Consider the following 17,045-nt stretch of genomic DNA (forward strand, 5'->3'; position numbering starts at 1 on the left):
TCGCTTTGATGACGCCATTAGTTCACGCGAGAAGAACCCCCTTAGTTCGTTAGCCCCGCCCCCGCTCTCGGAGCGGCCAGAGTCCGCGCCTGGCCGCCAGGGGGCGCCCGCGGCTCGGTCCGGCCCGTCAGGACCTCGGCTTAGGGTTTCCGGGGTGGGGACGGTGCACAGTGCCTGGAGACTGAGGCGCGGGGGGGGGGGGGGGACGCTCGTGGCCGCGGGTGCTGAGTGACTGAGGGTGTCGCCTTCCGAGGTTCTAACTTTGGAATTTGCTCCGGACCACCCCCATTAGGTCGAGTGTGTTGTTTTCCGGAGCAGGTACCAGCGAGTTGCCACCGTTCTAGCCCTCTGCGCACGCCCACCTATGGCGCCGCTGAACCAAGCTCATCTTTCAGTGCGTGGGTTAGCCCCACTACGTCGTTCATCAACAAACAGTCCCTATTTTGAATTGCCCTTTATGCTCTTCTAGGAGCCTTGGCCTTTGAGGCCCCCACAGCACCATCCAACAGTTTAAGAAGGAATTATTATCCCAGTTTTAGTGAACAGAATCTTGAGCTCAGGGAGGTGCGAGGGTAACAGTGGATGAAAGCCTCCTTGGCGCTTCCTTAACATCGGGAGCTTAACTGCCTTTGTAACACCTGCCCGCAGTCCACAGGGCTGGTGCGTGCCACCGTCTCCCAGGCTGGACTGTAGGTTCCCTGAGGGCCGGGACTGCGGCGGCATTTCCCGGTGCGTAGGTACTCAGTAAATGCAGGCTGAAGGCGTAGTGGCACCAGGAGCAGGATCTAGATCTCTCGTGTGTCCCAGTCTAAGGGCGTCACGTTGTCCGCAGCCTTGGCTGTTCAGCAGCATTACATTGGGACATTTCTAATTCAGCCACTGAAGTTATTTTGTTTGCAGAAGAGAAAGAGTCCACTTAATTGCAGCGCTCAGTAAATGAAAAGCTTTTACACAGAGAAAATGGCAAGATGGTGGTGGTAGACAGATTTAGGACACAGGGAAAGGAAAGCGCAGGTTATCCAGGCATCTCTGCTTGGAATTCACCCTGGGTTTGCTCTGGATGAGTCTGCGCTGGGATGTTTCAGCATTGTATGCTTAAGCCCACAAGTGGGCTGTGTGGTGCTGCCTGGGCTCTCTGTGTGCCCATAACTCTCAATGAGGGCTCTTGTCTCCTCACCCTGTCTCTACAAATCCCCCCTCCTCTCACCTGGCCAATCTCCTGAGTGATCCTGTTGGAACCTAGGAGCTTTTTGTCTCCCATGTTCAGTATATAATTCAGCTGGGCACGCTTAATAACTTTAATAGTTGAGCGAATGAGTCAGAGAAATGGAAATATTGGGGTTTATCAGCCCAAGGAATGGGGCTTAGCCCACAACATAAAGGATCTGAGTTAGTTGTAATTTAAGAATTTCCTGACTGTTAAACTTTGGAATGAACTATGAGTAGAAGTTGTGGGATTCTGTTCTCAGGAAGCTTTCTGCCAGTCCTGGCTTAACTGTGGCCTTGCCGAGAGGCTGGGGAGGAACTTCCCATCATGCTCGATGATCTAGCATTTCTGAAACTCCCTGTCTTAAGGCCCCTGTGATTTTTCGAACAATATCCAGCATTATCAAGCAGGTAAGCCTGTGACGATTTCTTTAACAAAAGTGTTTTAAAAATCCATTTTTTAAAAAAATGTGCAGTAAAGAGTAGTGGTTAAGTGCAGATACTCCACAGTCAGACTGCCTGGGTTTAAACCCTGCCCCTTCACCCCACCCCATGCCTCTTATTAACTGTGTGACCTTGCAAAATGATTTAATCTGTCTGTACCTCAGTTTCTTCATCTGTGAAATGGGGGTAATAATAGTTCGAACCTTCTAGGGCTGTTGTAAGCAATAAATGGCAGATCAAGGAAAGCACACACACACAATGAGATAACACTTCACACCAGTCAGAATGGCTAGAATCAGAAGGAAAAGAAATAACGGGCTAGGGAAAAGAGAACCCTCGTGCACGGTTGGTAGGAATGTAAATTGGTATGACCACTGTGAAAAGCAGTATGCAGGTTTCTCAAATTAAAAGTTTTAGAAATACCATATGATCCAGTAATTCCACTACTGGGTATTTACCCAAAGAAGATGAAAACACTAATTTGAAAAGATACAGGTACCTCTCTGCTTATTGCAGCATTATTTGCAATAGTCATGATATGGAAGCAGCCCAAGTGTCCATCCCTGGATGAATGGATAAAGAAGATGTGGTGTGTATATACGCAATGGAACATTACTCAGCCATTAAAAAAGAACGAAGTTTCAGGGCACCTGGGTGGCTCAGTCGTTAAGCATCTGCCTTTGGCTCAGGTCATGATCCCAGGGTCCTGGGATCGAGTCCCGCATTGGGCTCATTACTTAGCAGGGAGCCTGCTTCTCCCTCTCCCACTCCCCCTGCTTGTGTGCTTGTGCTCTCTCTCTCTCTCTCTGACAAATAAAAAACAAAAACAAAAACAAAACGAAGTTTCGCCACTTGTGACCATACAGATGGACCTGGTGTGCGTTATGGTAAGTGAAGTAAGTCAGACAGAGAAAGACAAATGCCATAGGATTTCACTTATATTTGGAATCTAAAAAACAAAACAAATGAACAAACAAACAAAAAACCAGACTCTTAAATACAGAGAACAAACTGGTACTTTCCAGAAGGGAGATGGGTGGGGGTACAGGGCGAAATAGACGAAGGGGATTAAGAGCTACGAACTTCCTGTTATAAAATAATTAAGTCACGGAGATGAAAAGTACAGCACAGGGAATATGGTCCATAATATTGTAATAATGTTGTATGGTGACAGATGGTGGATACACTTACCATGGTGAGCACTGAGTAACGTATAGAATTGTCAAATCACTGTGTTGTGCACCTGAAACTAATATAACATTGTATGTCACGTATACCTCAAGAAAAAAAGCACACAATGTTGGACACATTTTAAGTGTTCAATAATGTTAGCTGTTGCTGTTTTAAATAGCAAATTCCCGTAATGTGTTCTTGTCTGTTTGTGGATTTGGATTATTAATGTGACAGAAGGTGAGAGAAGGATAAGCTTAAAGTTATGTGGTATTGAGTCATAACCAAATGAAGGCTTATCAGAAGGAGAGATAAGGGACTCTGAAATTCTGCTTCAACAGATACTTACTTACAATACAAATTTCATAAAGCATTATCGAGTGCTTTCCATGTACCAGGCCCTACGCCATTCTCATTTTATATACTCTTGAGGTAAGCCCTTTGAGGTCAGCTCCATTCTAGAGGAGGAAGTTGAAGCTTAGAGAAGTCGAGGGATTGCCCAAGACCACAGAGCTTGTAAATTGCAAAGCAGAATTCAAGTGATCCCAAGAAGATCTGTTTCTTCATTATAGTAAATGAATGAGAAAATAATGATTCAGCTTAAAATGCACACACGCATGGAGTGACCACATTTATCTCACATGTAATCTTTCAGGAATGTAGACCAGTGGTCAGAAATTGCAAAACCTTTAAATCTTTTTTTTTTTTTTAAAGATTTTATTTGACAGAGAGAGACACAGACAGAGAGGGAACACAATGGAACAGAGAGGGAACACAGTGGAGCGGGGAGCCTGATGCGGGGCTCGATACCAGGACCCTGGGATCATGACCTGAGCCAAAGGCAGAAGCTTAACGACTGAGCCACCCAGGCACCCCAAAATTGTAAAACCTTTATATCGGGCCAGTTCATTTTGCATTTGTGGATCGCAGCAGGATAAAAAAGTACTCCCACCCCAGGCACCCACCTCTTGCTATCTCTGGATTGCTGTTTGTTTAGTCCTCTTACCAAGCTTGTTGTTGGTGAGAGAGCCAGTCCAAAGGGAGAAGAGACCCCCTTCTTTGCACTGTTAGAGCAGAATCATTAATAACCAGGTGAGCCCCGAAGGAACCAGGCAACTCTTAAAATCTTGGTCTTCACTTCATTTATATCACAAGATTGGAAGTTTCTGGAAAAAGTTTTTGATTTTTCTTCTTTATGCCCTAAAACAGGGAATAGAGGTCTTTTTTAAGGACATTTGATCCCAGTAAGATTTTGGTGAGCGTGGGAGAAGAGAAGAACTATATCCTTAATAATGATGAAGGGGGTTACTTACAACACTCCTCTCTTATTTTCAGTTGGAAAAACCAGGACTGGTGCCTTTTAAGAACAAAAGGATATTTGCTCAGGGCTAATAATTTTTCTCCAAAGGAGTTTGGTAAAGGGATCAAAGAGGAATCATGAAAAAAAAATGGAGTTGGAAGTCGGTTGGAAGTCACCTAAAGATCATTTTGTGATGATATGTTTTTACAGCTTTATTGAGGTATAATTGCCCTACAATAAAGTACATATAGGGTGTACAACTTGATAAGTTTTGACATATGTATATACCTGTGAAACCATTACCACAATCCAGATAATAAACACATGCCTCATGCCCCCACATTTCCTCATGCCCCTTTCCAGTCTCTCCCTCCTACCCCTCTCCATGATCCTGCAACCCCGATTTTCAAGCAACAACTGATCTTGTCACTATAGATTAGTTTGCATTTTGTACAATTTTATACAAATGGAATTCACACAGTGTGGATTCTTTTTGGGAGAGTGTGTGTGTCTCGCTTCTTTAAAAAAAAAAAAAATATATATATATATTTTTTTACCCAGAATAATTATTGAGAGATTTGTCCATGTTGTTGAGTATATCAACAGTTCATTCCTTTTTACTGTTATGTTTTACTCCATGGTCCAGCTATACAACAATTTGTTTACCCATTCATCTGTTGGTGGACATACACATCGTTGCCTGTGATTTTAATACAATCCATTTATGTAAGAACAGAAGGCAAAGGGGAGGAAGTCTCCAGGGCAGGGACTTGGTCAAGGTCCCCAGTGCATTTGGGGAATGAGAGAAAGCAGCTTGCTGCTCTGGGAAATGTCCAAGAGGCCTGGTGGTTTAAAGTGTGGCTTGGCCTCTTTTGCCTGGGATGACCATTCTTTTGACATCTCTGAGTCCATAATAATATTAGGAGTTAAAAGAAAAGATTGTATGCATTTTGTCTGCATATATTTATCTATACATCTCTTTGTTTCATTGATAGACTCCTTTTTGCAGTGGACAAAGAGGTACCTTAGATACTTGGTATGTGAATCTCAGAGGCTAAGGGAATCCATGTTCTATTCTCGGCCAGCCTTTTTCCACCTGGATTCCTTATTTCATCCCTCCTCTGTCCTCAGGGACTGAGAGCTTTCCATCATCTCCTCACTTCACCATCTCTTTGGATGTGGGATGAAGACAAACCAATCAGGTCGCAAACTGAACTGCTAGGTCCCCTCAGACGTACTGCTCCCACGGAAGGCGTCACCATGCACTCAACCCTGCAAGCCAGCCACTCAGCCTCTATCTTAATCTGCCCCATTCCTTTAGTCACAAAGTTCTCATTGTTCCTTGACACTGCACCCCTCCTCTCTAGACATTGTTCTAGTTCACGGCTTTATCGTTTCTCACTTGGATTATTGTAAGAATCTTTTGTTAATGATTTCCTTACTCCACCTTGTAGCTTACCCTTAAATCAGCGCATCTTCTGCACTGTGTTCCATGTGATCTTCGTGTACCCTTTCTGCTTAAAAACCTGATCATAGGGTGCCTAGTTGGTTAAGCGTCTGCCTTTGGTGTGGGTCATGATCCCAGGGTCCTGGGATTGAGTCCCCGCATCGGGCTCCCTGCTCAGTGGGAAGTCTGCTTCTCCCTCTGCCCCTCCCCCCTGGCTCGTGCTCTCTGTCTCTCGCAAATAAATAAATAAATAAAATATTTTTTAAAACCCCCAAATCCGATCCTATCGAGAAAAAACTTCCCATCTCTTAGTCATATACAATCTTCAGTGAGGTAATCCCCTACCTACACCTCCAGCTTTTGTGATATTATTCCCTGGCTCTTGTGTGTGTTTTACCAGACCAGCTCTTACCCTTCAAGACCCTTCTAAATGCTTCTTCTTTGTGTTTTCACAGCATCCGTGCATTCTTCTCCTATGGCACCCCCTCCAATATGCTGAAACATTCTGGTTATGTCCGTACGTGTACAGGGATGGAAGCTCCTGGGTTCTTTTTATTCCTCTTTGTGTCTCCCACCCCCACCCCGCAGGTCTACCAGAATTCCTAGTATATAAGCAGCGCTCAATACGTGCTTGTTGAACAAAATAGTAAACATCACATGACCCTTTGGGACGTAAAAGGCGCTTTCAGTTAAATGAGCTCATCTGAACCTCCTAACGGTCTGTGAGGATAGTATGACTGTAACCCCATTTTACAAACAAGGATGTGCAGGTGAGCCAGGTAAGTCACTTCCTCATGTGATTTTGATCCAGTACCCCCTTCTGCCCCACATTTGTGAATTTGGAAAATGTCAGTGTATCAGGACAGACGTTTAGTTCAACTCAGTACACTTTTATTAAACACCTACTAGCTGTGAGCTACAGTCCTACGTGTTGAAAGCATGGAGGAGTGAGAGGGGCCACCTGTGCCTGCTGAGGTCCAATGGCAGGTTTCTCAACCCTGCTATTAACATTTGAGGCTGGGTAGTTCTTCGGGGTTCTTTTGTGGGGGGAAGGCTATCCTGTGCATTGTTGGATCCTCTATCCCTAGATGCCACTAACAACTGTCTTTCTCCCCCATACCCAGTTGTGACACTCAGGTACATCCCCAGACATTGGCAAATGTCCCCTGGGCTGGTGGTGGCGGTGGGGGGCCAAAATTCCCACTAGCCGAGAGCCACCTTTGTATAGCAAGACTTAGCAATGGGGTTCGAGAAAGAAAGCAAGCTTTTCCAGGCACGACAGATGTTGTCTGGGTGCAGTTCTGTGTGGCTAAGAGAGTCTGGGGAGTGGAGTGTGGATGGAGAGGCCCTGAGGGTGGACGCAGGGAAGCAGAGCCCAGGAGTCAAGGACGGGGGGGCAGGTATTGCTGGTGGGGTCCTAGAGAATGGTATGAGGATAAAACCCCCATGGGCTGGGGGCCGGGAGAGGTGGAAACATTAGTGTATGGGTGGGACATGTAGATCTCAGCTAACTTACTGAACAGAATTCCAAAGAGGGAAAATCTGCCTTGGGGAGCGGCGAGGCCATAAATCCTAGAGGGGAGGACTTTAATGCCACTTAGAAATCAGGCCTGAAACACCCGTAATGTTTGTCAGTCCACATTTTAGTGTTCTTAAGTAAGTGTGCAGGGTGTGGGGGATGAAATATGGCAGGTATTTGATTTAAAAAGCCTGCACAGATTTAATGTCCTGATAAAATGTATTAAATCTTTTAAGGTTTTAATGAATCTAGTATGTGTTTCATAAATCAAGAACTCTGCTAAGCCGTCTCCTGGTTTAATAAGAGTAAACTAGGAAATTGCTCTGAGCAGAAGCAAAATACATTTATGTCACATTGAAAAGTAATAGAGTTTTAAGCTGAGGGGGTCTTTCTGGGCCTTTTAAGCTGTTTGCTTATTACATTGCTCCAACTCCTTCAAATATTAAACCCCGGGCAAACACGTGCTTAACCGTATCAAGATGTGAACTAGCACAAAGGTAAGGATTATTTGTAAGAGAGCAGAAAACAAAGCCGGTGTTTCCTCACCCGGAGACCTTGGACCAAGTTGATTTCTGCAGTGGAATCTAGCTTTGTGTATATCTGGGTTCAAGGTGGTTGGTTAAAAAACATTATTAACTGTTATTAAACCCTTTTCCTAAATTCCCTCACCCCTCCATCCTCACCTCCTCAACACATTTGCGGGATTGAAGTGGTAAGTGTACAAAATACTTCTCGAATTTTACAGCTAACTGTGGAGTGACTTGTTAAGGCTGTTGGTCAGACTGTCCAGAGCAAGCAGACAGAAGCATCTTCCCCTTGTCTTAAACCCAGGGCTGTAATGTTTGCTTTTGTTTCTCTGCCTTCCTTTTTTTTTCATGAACTCCCCCAATCCCACTGCTCAAGCTCTAGCAGGGGTGGGGAGGAGGTGCTTGGGGTATGGGTGTAACAGATGGGTCTCTGTGAGCAGGGCTGGAGATCGAAACCCCTGTTACTCAGCTTCCTTTGTGAACGGGGCAGGTTCTGGGTGAGATGGGTGGTTCAGGGCATTGGGGGGAGGTCGCGATGGAGGAAGAAGTTGGGGGGGGCTGGAACATTCCTGTGCACAAAAGCTGGCAGGGCTTGTGAGCTCTGCAGGGGAGGGAGCCGGCCCCATAAAGCTCAGTGTGGAGAAGCCTGTCCAACCTCATTAGCTGTCACGGGCAACAATACTGATCTGGCAATAAAGGCGATTCCAAACCTGTTGGTCATTAATCACCCGCCTGACAGTTGCGAAAGGAAGTGGAAAAACCTCATCCCCCTCTGCCCTCCCCCTCCTTCCCTGGCCCAATTCTGGGGTTTCGAGTTACCTCTCGGTATATATGGGGTTCTCTGCTGGGGGCTGGTTGCTTCCCCCTTGGCTTTTCAAGGGGACCCTTTCAGTGTGGAGAGGCCACAGGTTGGCCAGAGCCTGGCAGACCATGGTTCTGCACAGAGACCGAGGAGCAAAGGGGAGAAAGGAGGTGGCTTCAGAGGTCAGCCTTGGGCTGTGACCCCTCTGGGATCCAGGGCTGAGCCTTGGCAAGCCTGTGGGGTTGGGGAAGCCTGTCGTCAGCGCTCGGGCCTCGTCTTTCCACACCCTCCCCCTCGTTCCCTGGCACTCCCCTCCCTCCCTCCTTCAGCCACTAAGTGCCCACACGTTTCCCTGTATGTTCCCTTTCGCTCCCGTTCCTTGCCCCCACCCTCTGTTCCCAAGTAAGCAGGTCCTGCAGGACAAGTTTTCACTTCAGTCAGTCCTGTACGTCTCACCCTCAGTGTAAGCCCGTGTCCCTTCCCAGAGGCGCGGGTACTGTCAGCTTCTTCCCTAACGGTGGCAGGTGGAGAACAGTGACTTTGGTGATGGCGCTACTTTGCGTGCGCAGGTGCAGTCCGCGGGCGGGCGGGGACAGGCCCAGGCTGCGCTGGCGCCCCTGGCGGCGGCGCTGGGAAGTGCGCCTCTGGTGCTGGTCGGCTCAGGGCCGGTACCGGGAGGGAAAAGCCTGGAAAAGTGGTGTGCCAGAGAGAGCATCTCCAGAGCAGACCAGCTGAGGACGCACATAGCCTTCAAGTTGCTGGCGTGCTCTTCAGTGTCCTTGAGCCAGGCTGCCTTTTAGAGCGAGGAGGTGCAACTTCTCCATTTCAGAGGATGTGGGGGCAAGAGGGGTGTGACGAATTAGCCAGGGATTTCTGAACCGGTAGCCTGAATATAATTGGTATACTTCTTGGCTCTTTGGATGGGCAGGCGCAAGATAGAGTAAACTGAATTCTAACAACCTGGCGGGGGGAGAGATTGCAACACAAATTTCTCAGTGGTCTAAAATAGTCCTCTAGTTTCCCTGGACTTTTCTGATTCCCGTGGGTTCCGACTGACCCTGGCCATGCCCACATCTGTTGGCGCTGCCTGTTCTCTCCAGGGCAGGGGGCAGAATCATCTGTCCACAGCGCCGATCCATCCAGACTACTCCAACAAAGACAAATTCCCATGACAAACTAACAGAAACAAAATGGAAAAAAAGCACAGACACAATAATAGTTTTTTAAGGCCTATTTTCCAGGATCTTTTATACCCCTTTTTCTTTTACTCCCTATTTTTCCCCTAATAGTACGGCTGTCCTTACTCCCCAGCTGCACGTTAGAATCACTAGAGGAGCTTTTACAAAACAGTGATGCCTCGGCCACATTCCCTGGTACTCTGATAAAATTGTCTGGGGTCAGGCCTCCATGTGGAGTTACTGTTAAAAGCTCTTCAGGTGGGTCAAATCTCAGCTGGGCTGAGAACTACCGGTGTAGTATCTTTAAGTTCATCCATGTCAATTCATACCACACAGTATCTTTGCTTTTGAGGTTTCCTGTGCCTGGAATGCCCTCCCCCTTTCTCTCTGACTGATGACCCAACCAATGGGAGCCACGCGTGTCAGGGGCCACGCCACGCCTGAACAGTGCTGACGTCATTCAAAAGAGAGAAGCAGCAAAAGACGTCCTTAATAATACAGTGTGCACACATAGTGTTATTATTTAAAGACTAAACTGTCTGATACAAAGTATATGTGCTCCAGGAGCTCAGAGGAGAGAGAAGTCAGGAAGATTGTATGGAGGAAGGGGAGGGCCTGAGCATTGATGGGTGGGTAGGTTGTGGGTAAGGGGACGGCAAGAGTAGAGGACTGTAGGCAGAGGGCATGAGCAAGTGAGTATTCCGGAGGCTGGAATGATGCGGGCTGGTGCTGGGGACAAGGACAAGTTTTGCTTGATCAGATGGAAGGCTCAGTCTCCTTCCACCTGTACCCGGCCCTGCCACGGCTCCTGCAGCATGACTGTGAATCCCATGTGGCCAAGTATCCTTGTGTATTGTTCAGCGGCTCTCGTGTGTGTGTGTGTGTGTGTGTGTGTGTGTCTCCTTCTAACCATCAGATCTGTCAGCAGCTAAAAGGCAGGGACTATAGTTCATGTAAGTTGGGACCATACTTCATGTAAGTTGGGACCTGTCATTCAATTCCGTTTAAATCAATTCAACTCAACTCAATTCAATTCACTATATATTTAGCAAGTTCCAAGCATATGCTTTTGGGATTCAACTAAATAGGTCAAGGCACTGGCCCTCCTGAGCCTGGATGCTAGCCGGGGTATACAAACAACAGTGAATACAATAAATAATATAAATTATATAGTCTAGTGAAAGGTGGTAAGCACCATAGAGAAAAGAAAAAGAGGAACAGGATAAGGGGATCAGGGTGGGTGTGGGTAGGTGACTATGCATGTGTGCCTAGGTTTGTATGGTTATCACATGGAAGGTATTAAATAGAAGGTTAGACCATGTCTCACTGAGGAGGTGAGAATTGATCAAAGGCTTGAGGGAAATGAAGGAGTTGACCACATGGCTATGAGGGAGAGAAGCTTTCCAGACAGAGGGGACAGCTAGAGCAAAGCCCCTAAGCGGAAGCCTGCCTAATGTGCCTGAGGGATGGCGGGGAGGCCCGGCGGCTGGAGCCCACAGTGCTGGGGGAGGAGCTGGAGGGGCACGGGGGGCTGGCTCATGTGGGGTCTTGGAAGCCACCCTGTGGACTTTGGCCTCCACTCCAGGTGGGACGGGAGCCCTTGCAGGGTTTCAAGCAGATGAGTGACGTGATCTGGCTCTGGGGTTGCTGCGTTGAAGACAGAGTATGGGGGTTCCGGTGGGCTGGAAGGCAAGGATGGAAGCGAGGAGGGCTGCCGTGGGATTGATTGCTACGCACACGGCCAAACTCACACAACTTGGTGGAAGAAGACCTTCAGAATACCCGCAGGCGAGGGGTGCACGTTATGCCTGGATATGCTCATTAAGAGCTTTATTAGAAGATGCGCGTTATTTAGATTTTTGACCTGACCCAATAAGCCCGACCAGCCAGCTTATGCACCGGGCTTGGCTTCAAAAGACATTTCTCTCACCTAATCAACACATAAAGATTTGTCATTGTCAGTAAAGAATGTGACCGGCTTTGGAGATGGTTTTCAAAGAATGCCAAACTGTTTAGAGCACGATAAGGTATTTGAGTAAGTGTAGATCATTCCAAAGTAACTGTTTTGAATGGGACAGTATTTATTTTGATATCTAATTCCTGTTACATTCGTTAAAAAAAATTCTATTACTTTATAGTGTTTCTCCTGTATTTGCCCTACGAGTGAGCAGACGCTTGGCACTCAGCACACAGCATGCCCAGTAAGTAGTTGAGGAAGGGAATTAAGCCCTGGGCTTGCTGGTTTGTGCTAATTTGCAAGGCAGTATTAAAAATTCTGTTTGAATTTCCAGATCCAACTGATTTTAAGGGGGCAAACTACCTTTTTTCCTCAAGAGAAAGGAAACATGCATATTTAAGAGAGGTCCGTTCCCTTCACCCCCTAAAAAGCAAAGGTGGCCACTTTCCTGTGATTTTCTTACAAGTCCATTTAAGTGAATGAGCAGCCCTGGGGGGTAATCAGTCTGTCACCCAGTGAGCAACACCGCTGAGCGGTCTCTGTGAGTGTTAGTCACAGAGCGAGCATACAGAAGAAATAGAAACTGCTGTCTCTGTCTTCATGCCACCTTCAGTCTGTGGAGAAATAGAGGAACCACAAAAACAAGAGGACGCTTGCAAAGACAAGCTGGTGGGTGACTGGAGGAAAAGAGACTCTTTAGTACCCTGTTTGTGTATCATTTGAAACTTTTCAACCTGGTAAAATACCCATTATCGCATTTCATATGGCCCTCCCAATAATTCTCTAAAGTAAAACCGTGGACTATTACAGCTGAAAGGGGCCTTAGAGATCATCCCTTTGATCCAATCTCCTCCCTCTACTGGGAGGAAACCGAGGCACGGATGTGGGATGTGCTTTGCCCTGGGTGGGGGCCCAGAGGAGCTAGAAGTGGAACCCAGGTGTCTTGGCTCCCCCTCGGCCCCTACACTGTCGGAGCGGGGTCGGGTTACGGGAGCAGTGAATGAAGGTGGGGGAACAGCCTAATTTGGCGGGGTGTGGGGCGGGTGGGGGAAGAAAAAGCAGCTAGTGGAAGAGCCCCTAATGGTTTGCTGCTTAAAGAGGAGAGGCCTAGGCAGGGAAGGTGTGGTGGCTCATGGAAAGGGGTTTGGAAGGTTGGGTCACAGCAAGGGCACCCTTGGGCACAGAGTCTCAAGAGGAAACATTAGCTTTTAATGATTCTTTTCTTTTTTTCTGTTTTAAGATTTTATTTATTTATTTGACAGAGAGAAACACAGAGAGAGAGGGAACACAAGCAGGGGGAGTGGGAGAGGGACAAGCAGGCTTCCTGCTGAGCAGGGAGCCCGATGCGGGGCTCGATCCCAGGACCCTGGGATCGTGACCTGAGCCGAAGGCAGATGCCCAATGACTGAGCCACCCAGGCGCCCCTCATGATTATTTTCTGAGGCTGAGCCTCCCACAGCTAGGGTGGCAGGACCCGGGCGATCCGGGAGGTCAGGAATGCCTGACAGAATGAAGGTCAGCGGCGGACTGTAATTACAGGGGGACTCTGTGATGAACTGAATTCCTCAGCACGGAGCATTCCCCAGCATGGTACCGACCACTGGGCCAGAGCGAAGAAGACTCCAGACGTGGGACACCCACAGGAGAAAGTCACCTGTTCCTGCCTGTGACTTCAGCCTTCCAGCCTGCAGTGGGGGCCAGCAGGGGTGAGGCTCGTGAAGCCGCCCAGGGCCTTCCCGTGGTAGCGAGGCCTGAGACAGGCTGTCCAGCCGTCCTGCCCTGCCCCTGCTCCAAATGGAAAGGAGCAACAAAAGCACGGGATCCACACTGACGATCCTCCGAGGTGTTCCAGCCTCGGAGTGGGCCACAGGGTGTGAGGCAAGGTGGACAGGACAGATGCTGTCGTCTTGGTCTTCTTCCAGGCTTGAGCGAGACCCAGGGGACACTGCGGGATGTAGCGGTACGGTGGATGAATGTCAGCCGTATCAGCCCCTGGGTCAGACCTGCTACCTGTGTGTGGCTTCCTGACCAGGGCATTTAGAGCTTATCAACCTTTATCAAACTTTGACATGCATGCAGATAATCTGGGGATCTTGTTCCAAGGCAGCTTTAGAGCCCCAGGTCAGGCATGGGGCCTGAGATTCTGCATTTCTAACAGGCGCCAAGGCCATGGTGATGTCACTGATGTTAGGGCCACACCTGCGGGAACAAGGCTTTAAAGGGGGGGACTAATGGCGATTCAAATGTTGAAAGTCCTCACCTGGATAATGGCCTTGCTAGCTCTTTCCACCTGAGGGCTTCCATCTTTCAAATAGTTTACATATTTTCCGCCTTTTCTAGATATTTCTAGCCCCCGACTCTGAGCTGACCTCTCCTCTGAATGCTGGAGACACTGACCACCTCCTGCTGCCCATTTGGCCCTAAGCATCCACTGTCTAGGCTGTTCTTCTGTGTTCGTTTTCTATTTCCCCAACTAGAGTGCCGGCTGCCTGGGTCTCACCTCCTTCTCTGCGTCCCCGAAAGGCCATGCCACAGATGGTGACTAGAGCCAGGCCTCCGGGAGCACAGGCTCCTTGCCTCGAGCCCACGTCTCCTTTTCTCTGCGCCCTTCGTCACCTTGCTCAGCTGGCCCGCGGAACCCTCGCTGGGCCAGTCTCTCTGTCCCTATTGCCAGGGACTCTTGTTCTAGAACAATAAGATGGATTCCGTTCCTCTCCTAAGAGCGTGTTGAGTTCCGGAATGGGCTAACAGTTCTTTCTTGGCAAAGGAGAAGCCGCCCAGTCAGGCGGGCCAAAGGACCATTGATCTGAGTCCAGTGAAAAAGTGGCTTCTCGAGCGCCCTGGATCCAGGCCCACTTCTAGACAACTTCTTCTTTCAACTCTCTTTCATGTGTTTTCACTTCACAAACATGCCAGTTCCCAGCTGCCCCTGAGAGACCGCGGTGATGCTGGTGGGTGGTGGCAGGGAGACCACAGCGGTTGTCAGAGGCGCTGGGGGGGTGGGGAGGGGCGGCGGGAGCTGCCACCCTATCGGACTTGCCTGCTGGGGACTGAGGTCATCTTGCGGGTCTGCGGATACAGTCCTATGCACTCGCTCCACCTGACTCGTGGGATCACACAGTTATGCACATACTGAAATAGAGGTGTCCCTGTAGGGCAAATTCACACACCGACATCTTATCCCTTTCTTCTGCCCTTTTTACCTCCCTCCCTCCCTCTCTCTCTCTCTTTCTCTCTCTCTCTCTCTCTCACACACACACACACACACACACACACAAATACTTAACCAATTAAATCTGTTGAGCGCTATTTGCAGATGATGGTGTGGAATTGTGCTGGACTTGTGTCCGGCCTCATTAAATGTCAGCATTAACAATACGGCACTTGGCAATCAAGGCTGTTCTGTGGCTGTTAGTCATTAATCACCATCTGACAGTCCTGAATTGGAAACGAGGAGCCTGTTCACATGTGCTCTGTGTACCTAGTTACCCTCTTGGTAATCAGTCTCGGAAAAGTTTTCTTTGACTCCCTGCCTGTGAGGAGGGCCTCTGTCCTAGCAAGGGGGCAGAGGGTCATTAGGCTCTGCTCTCCTCCTCCTCCTCATGGGGAAAAGAGGTTGAGGTCCTAAGAAAACGGGGGGGGGAGGAGCATATTGTTTTTGGCCTACTCTTTCCCTCTTAGGCCTGTTTTATGTAGCCTTGTTTTTATATTCTGGCCCAATGGCCAGGAAAATTCTTTTTCTCCCTCAAGAAATCCTGAAAGACAGCAGGGAGGTCGGTTCTGCTTCAAAAGCTGGTGCGGTAAGTTTGCAAATGTGTCCTTTCCAAGCTGCTCAGGTGTGGACCTCTGTCTGCTAGATGGGAGTGCTTGGCTCATGTCGGGGATGGCTTCCAGCAACGTGGGTCTGAATGTCCACAGGTCTTCTGGGCCCCTTCGTGGAATTGAGAGCAAGGACTAGTTTCTCCTTGGGGTCCCTTCTTAGCACCTTCTTACAGGCTTATTAATTGATTTGTTTATTCAGGAAATCTCTGTTGAGTGCCTGCTGCATGCTGGGCAGAGACTGGACACTGTGGGCATAGCGGTAAACACAGGGCATGGTCCCTCCCTCGTGCTGGTGGCTTTTCGTGGGTGAGATAATGATCAAATAGAGAGTCAGTACTGAGGCAGGGTCGCTCCTTGGAGGGAAGTCCTCTGGCCCTGCCTTCTGGCTGCCAGGTCCTCCCCGGAGGCACCAACCCTGGAGCTGCCATTCCTGGGAAAACGTTCATGTTCCAGAGCTTTCCTGACCAGACTCCTCGAGAGTCTGACGTCCCATTTCCGGTAGCTCTGCTCTCCATCTGCTTAGGTGTAGGCTGTTCCCAAACAGGCTTAGTGAACACTGATGTCTTAAGAGGGGTGTCTTCTCCCTCTACCCCATTCCTAGCACATTTTCAGGATCTTTTTTTTTTCAGGACTTTGCTCCTTAACTCCAAGAAATGAGTTGGGTGGGGGGTGGGGTGGAGTGAGGAATTCCAGCCACCATGGCAAGTTGGCAGAGGAAGGAGGTCACTGATGGCCCATACTTCAGTGGGCGTCCTCTGCCTGCCTCTAGGGTTTGCCACGATAGCCAAGGTCCTCAGAGTAACCCTGTGCCCTCAGGACCACCTCTCTTGTTCTGGGTATGGGGAGACCAATGAGAGAATGAGAGAAGGGAAGGCTTCTGGAGCAACTGGCCACTGGGCCACTGGTAAAGGGTGTGCATCTTTTTTTTTTCTTTCCTGATTGCTCTTTTGTCCCTCTTGTTCCTTCTTTGAGTTTTACCTCCCAGGTCTCTTCTCTCATCAAATTAGTCACTTCAGCTCAAAGATGTTGACAACTGCTTAAGCTCTTTAGCTCTTTTCCAATTAAATGGAATTTGGCAAGCATTTATTGTCTACCTTGTGCCTGGCACTGTCCTAGGATGTGAATGTGTATAAAGGACCCTTCCTGCCTTTAAGGAACTTATGGTCCAGTGACGGGCGATGAGGGGTCCTGACATACAGAAGGACTATCAGAGAGATAAAATAAGGGGTTCATGAGATTCAGAGCAAGGGGAAACTGCAACCAATTGGGGTAAAAAATGAGACCAGTGAATTTGTGAGGGGGGGATAGGCTTTTTAGGAGGAAGGAACAACAACTGGATGCAAGAGCTGGATGTCTAGGAAACAGTGAGTCGTCATGTTTGGCTCCTGCAAAGGTTCCGGCAGGGGCGGGTGGAAAGGTGTGGGGGACATTCCATGGAGGACTCGATTGCTACGTTAAAGGTTTGGCCTTGATTAGACAGTGGGGAGCCAGTGAAGGCCTATGGGTTTCCAAGAGTAAGAAACACATTCTCCTGTATTTCATTAAAATATTATCTTCCTGGAAGAGAGAAAGCCAGGTCTCCCACAAGCTTCACTCTTGGGCAAGAATCTTGTAATTATATGTTAATTTGTGTCATCGTTAGTTCAATTTCTGTCTCCATCAGCAGCTGCCCA

The sequence above is a fragment of the Phoca vitulina genome, unplaced genomic scaffold (assembly GCF_004348235.1).
Source record: "Phoca vitulina isolate PV1807 unplaced genomic scaffold, GSC_HSeal_1.0 scaffold15, whole genome shotgun sequence".
Classification (NCBI taxonomy): domain Eukaryota; kingdom Metazoa; phylum Chordata; class Mammalia; order Carnivora; family Phocidae; genus Phoca; species Phoca vitulina.